This window comes from Nannospalax galili, unplaced genomic scaffold (assembly GCF_000622305.1).
Source record: "Nannospalax galili isolate Female #2095 unplaced genomic scaffold, S.galili_v1.0 scaffold1109, whole genome shotgun sequence".
Classification (NCBI taxonomy): Eukaryota; Metazoa; Chordata; class Mammalia; order Rodentia; family Spalacidae; genus Nannospalax; species Nannospalax galili.
In genome coordinates, this window is record NW_008359787.1 from 53,203 (window position 1) to 59,166 (window position 5,964).

General features: G+C 42.6%; 1 protein-coding gene across 2 annotated transcripts in view; it reads left to right on the forward strand.

Annotated features, from left to right (window-relative positions):
- Mfsd8 (major facilitator superfamily domain containing 8) overlaps positions 1–5,964 on the forward strand; it is a 55,795-nt gene that overhangs the window by 34,267 nt on the left and 15,564 nt on the right. The window lies entirely within an intron of this gene.

Here is a 5,964-nt window from a genome sequence, read left to right on the forward strand (position 1 = left end):
TCACAGAGCCTGCCTCTGCCTCCAGAGTGCTGGGATTAAAGGCATGTGCCACCAGGCCCACCTAAGAGCATATTTTAATACTCTCTGCCTATCTTTGGTAAAGCAAAATACCTTACCAAGCAAATAATTGTATGCTAATATATTTTATTGTATTTTAAAAATGTATTTCTAAAAGTATATTTCATAAAAATTGTCTTGTTACATGGTAATATTTGTCATTGTAGCACAAAAGATCAAATGATTAAGTTGGAAAATTCTGGTTATTAAGCCTGCACTTTAGAAGCTGAGGCAAAAGGATCATGAATTCCAGAAGTTACATAGTAAGACCTTGTCTTAAACAACAAACTGAACTTAGTTTAGAATTTGCGCGTGTTTTACTTTTTTGAGGCAGGGACTCATATAGCTTGCACTGACCTTGAACTCTGATCTCTCTGCCTCTGCCTCCCAGGTGCTGGGATTATAGGCATACATATTTTAGAACTTCTAATAGGACTTCAGTTTATTAACACCATATCATCTTCGTGGCAAAACAGTTATTTCTCAAAATTATTTCAGCAGATAACCTTTTTTTTGAACTAGGGTATCACTCTAACTCCTGCTGGCCTGGAACTTACTGTGTAGACCAGGCTGGCCTCTAGCTCACAGAGATCTATTCTGCCTGCCTCAGCCTCCCAAGTGCTGAGATTAAAGGCCTATGCCACCATGCCCAGCCAGAAAATTTTTTTTTCTAGTCTTTTTGAGACATCTGTCTCCCTGTAGCCCCACCTGGAGTGGAACTCACTATGTAGACCAGGCTGACCTTGATCTCACAGAGATCCCGTCTCTACCTCCTGAGGGCTAGGACTAAAAGCGTGCACCACCACACCTGGCATAAAACTTTCTAAAGAACTATTTTATGAAAAGTAACTATAAGGAACCCAATTTGAGGGAATGTGGAACTGCTTGTATAAAATTGAGTTGTACCATGTAGTTTTCTTTTTTCTCTGGTATTGGGGAGTGAACTAGATCTTCATACATGCTAGGCAAATGCTCTAACATTTGCCTAGCTATATCTCCAGCCTCTGTCATGGCTATTAATTGATGAAATTAGACAGTTTTAATGGTTCAATTATTCAGAAAAGATTTAATGGACTGGAGAGATGGCTCAGTGGTTAAGAGCACTGGCCGCTCTTACAGAGGACTTGGCTTTGGTTCCCAGCACCCACATAGAAGCTCACAACTGTTCATTGGACCTGTCACCCTCTTCTGACTTCTGTGGGTATTGCACGACACAGATACACTTACGTACATGTAGGCAGTACACTCATACACATAAAATAAAAATAATAAAATAAGGTTGGAGAGATGGCTCAGCGGTTACGAACACTGGTTGTTCTTGCAGAAGACCCAGGTTTGAATCCCAGCACCCACATGGCAGCTAACAACTGTCTGTAACTCCAGTCCCAGGGGATCCGACAGTCTCTTCTGACCTCCATGGGCATTGCACAACACGGGTGCACTTACCTACATGCAGGTAGTACATGCATAAAATTAAAAAAATATATATAGAGCCTTTAGTCCCAGTACTTGGGAGGCAGAGGCAGGTGGATCTCTGAGTTCTAGGCCAGCCTGGTCTCCATAGTGAATCCAGGTCACCTGTGGCTACAGGGAGACCGTGTCTGTAAAAGACCAAAAATAAATAATAAATAAATTAATTAATTAAATATAAAAAGATTTAAAAACAGTGGACATGGAGTCAGTATGATGAGGTCTTATGGAAGACACTATGAAGACCCCTGTCTTTATGGAGTGAAGTTAGTATCAAAATGGAGGGCTGGAGGTAGAGACAGACAGCTTTGTGTTCCAAGTGCTATAGGAGTAAATGAGTGCACCTTGCTATGAAGTACAGCCATGCTGCATATGCAAGCTTACAGAATATCTACTTGTTACCTTCAAGGAGCTTGCATTCTGGTTCTGGGAAAGCCAGTAAACAAGTGTGAAGTTAAACAGTGATGAGGAATACAACAGAAGAGAATGAAGAGTGACGGGCTGGTCTGGGGAGTCAGGAAGTATCACATTTGATCAACTACTCAAAGAAGGTTAAGGAAGGGATATTGAAATGGAGATGTCAGTGAGTCAGTGCAGTCATGCAGTATCCTGAAAACCATGTTTTGTGCCTTTAGTAAACAAGTAGGGGGGTGCTGGGGAGGTGGCTCAGTTGAAGAAATGCTTGCCTTACAAACATAAGGAGCTGAATTTGATCCCCAGAACCCATGTACAAAAGCTGGGCATTGTAACACACTTAAAATCTCAGCACTGGAGAGGCAGAGACAGGCAGATCCAAGGGGCTCACTGACCAGTCAGAGTAGCCTACTTGGTGAGCTCCAGGTCAGTGAGAGACCCTGTCTCAGAAAACCAAGATTGGCTGGGTGTGATGGTATATGACTTTAATCCCAGCAGCCTGGAGGCAGAGGTAGGCAGATCTCTATGAGATCCAGGCCAGCCTGATCTAGACCAGCTGGGACTACAGGGAAACCTTATCTCAAAATAAATAAATAAATAAATAAACAAACAAAAAAAACCAAACAGAGCTGGGCCTGGTGGTACATGCCTTTAATCCCAGCACTTGGGAGGCAGAGGCAGGTGGATTTCCGTGAGTTCAAGGCCAGCCTGGTCTACATAGTGAGTTCCAGGACAACTGGGGCTACAGGGTGATCCTGTCTCAAAAAGACCAAAAAAAAAAAAAAAACAACCCAAAAAACCAAAAAAAACATAACAGAGATCAGGATTCATGGTTCCTGGGGAACAACATCCAAGGTTGACCTCTGGCCTCCATGTGCACCTATCAGAATGCATGCCCACACAGAAATATGTAGGCAGGGACTAGTGTGAAGTGGCTTTTCTCCTGTGCACTGACCTCCCGTTGTTGCAACATTAGGCCCTAAGCAAAGAGAGAGAAAGGGGGTGGTAGAGAGGTACCTTTGGATGCTTCTGGTTTTATTTATGTGTTTTTCTGTTATGCAAAATTTCCAACATGCAGAGAGGTCTAGAAAAACCCACTGTGTACTGAATCTCCAGTGTCCATCATCCAGCTTCCATGATTATAAACACTCGGGACAATATTTCATCTATACCTCTATCTAAACTATACTTTCTTTCCCCTGTACTGATTCATCCCACCTGAGATCAAAAGTATTCAGGGGAAAAAATTAGCTACACCTGTCTTGGTTAGTTTTCTGTTGCTGTGATAAAACACTCTGATCAAGAACTCAGAAGCACAGACCATGAAGGAACCCAGCTTACTGGCTTGTGCACAGCCTGCATTCTTTCTTTTATTTTTATTTTTTGGTTTTTTTGAGACAGGGTCTCCCTGTAGCCCCAGCTGTCCTGTAACTCACTATGTAGACCAGGCTGGCTTTGAATTCAGAGACCTGCCTGTCTCTGCCTCCAAGTGCTGGGATTAAAGGCATGTGCTACCACACCTGGCTTCAGCCTGCTTTCTAATACAACCCAGGACCACCTGCCCAGGGGTGGCACTGCCCACAGCAGGCTGGGCCCTCCTACATCAACAGTGAAGAAAATGCCTCACAGACATGCCCACAGGTCAATGTGAAGGAGTAAATTCCCCAGTTAAGGTTCCCTCTTCCCAGATGTGTCAAGTTGACCACTGAAGCTATCCAGTACAAGCATGGACTTCTTGTCATTTCCTGAACCATGAAGTATAACAGCTAGCTACATAGCATTTACATTATATTTGGTACTAAGAGTTATCTAGAGGTGACATGCCCTGTATGTGTACTGGTTATTGTGATGTTTTATACAAAGTGCTTGAACATCCTCAGATTTAGGGTCCATAGGTGGTTCAGGAACCAATCCCCAGCAGATATTGAGGGTCAACTGTATTTTAATTATCATTTTAAAATGTTTGTGGGGCTGGAGTGATGGCTTAGCAGTTAAGAGCACTGACTGTTCTCCCAAGGACCTATGTTTGAGTCCTAGCACCCATATAACAGCTAACAGCTGTCCATAACTCCAGTTCCAGGGGATTCAATACCCTCTTCTGACCTCCACAGGCGCTGCACAATATGGGTATACTTACACATGTGCAGGCAATATACTCATACATGTAAAATAATAATATTTTAAAATTGTAATAATAAAAGAATTAGTTTAATAATATTAAAATAAAAGTGTTTGATAGATGCTTTCTATCAAAAGAACCTTTCTCACTGGGTGTGGTGGTGCACACCTTTAATCCCAGCACTTGGGAGGCAGAGGCAGACGGATCTCTGTGAGTTCAAGGCCAGCCTGGTCTACATAGTGACTTCCAGGACAGCTGGGGCCACAAGGAAACCCTGTCTCAAAACAAACAAACAACAAAAAAAAAAGAACCTTTCTCTTAACAAGTAGTTTGTTAACCTGAGGTTCAGGTTGTATAAGAGGTACAGCATAGAGCTGGGAAATAAGCTCAGTAGGAAAGAGTGCTTGTTGCACAAGCTTGAGGACATTAGTTCACATCCCAGAACCCATGTAAAAAGCCAGACATGGGAGCAGATGACCTGAGAGTGCCTGATCTGGCCTCCTCCTGGTATAGGGGCTGAGAACTCAGTAGACTGCTCCAGAGTGCCTGATCTGGCCTCCCCTGGGTATAGGTGCTGAAACCTCAGCAGATCCCCTAAGAGCACTTGGATCCAGCCTGCACATGGCGATGAGCTTCCCCAGAGCTTCCCCAAACTGAGCCATACCCAACCCCCTAACTGAGATTATGAGAGGCCCCTCCCATGGCCCCAGGCTTGGACCTCTCTGTCCTTCAGTGGGGTGCCTGATCTGGCCTCCACCTAGTGTAGGGGTTGAGAACTCACAGCCCCAGAGTGCCTGATATGGCCTCTGTCTGGTATAGGGGCTGAGAAATAGGCAGATCATCCGAGTGTGCCAAAATCAGGCCTCCCCTTAGCGAACTTCCTAGATTCTGCTCTGAGTACCCAATAGTAGAGATCCAAATGTTAGAAAGAAACCTGAGTGTACCTGACTGGAGCCTGACTTGGGCCTCTGTGGGAGCTTGTGAGTAATTGATCTGAAGCCATCAGTTCCCTCCAAAATAAAATCTGAGACAACCTGAAACCTAGACCAACCAGCTCTACATGCCCAATAAGAAAACAAGCAAGGCACACCAATAATACAGACAGAAGTAAACTTCAACTCAACAAACAAAGTCTTGAGTTTCATACCAGAATCACAAACAAAAGAAATCCACATGCCAGAATAACAAAAGAATAAAATAGAAAGCCAAAACACTATATCCCCACGAAACTCCACCAATCCTCTAGAAAAGTTCTACAAGGAGACCCCCTAGAAATAACCCAGAACACAGAATTTAAAAGATCATAAACATGATCAAGGACTTCAAAAAATTTAAAGGACACACAAACAAATCAAAGAACTAAAAGAAGATAGGGATAAACTTCTGATTGAATTCACAAAATAGAAACATATTGAAGAAAACTCAGGCAGAAATGAAGAACAAAGTGAAAAACTCAATAAGCCAACTTGAAACAACAGGAGAAAGCCTCATTGCTAGAATGAATGAAATAGAAAACAGAGTATCAACACTGGAGGATAAGGAAGAATTGTACTGCTCAAGCAAAGATTATGAAAAATTTAGAAAAACACATAAATGAAATATGCAGGAAATGTGGGACACATTTGGATACACCAAATCTATGTATCATAGGCATAGAGGAAGGAGAAGAATTTCAGGTTAACAGTATTGACCAGATCTTAAACAGGATTGTAAGAAAAAGCCTCCCAAAATTAAGGAAAGCCATCCCTATACAAATACAAGAAGCACATAGAACACCAAATAGAGAGGACCAGAAAAGAAACTCCCCACAGCATATCAGAGTGAAAACACTAAATGTACAGAACAAAGAGAATACTGAAAGCTGCAAAAGAAAAACAACAACTCACATATAAAGGAAAACTGAG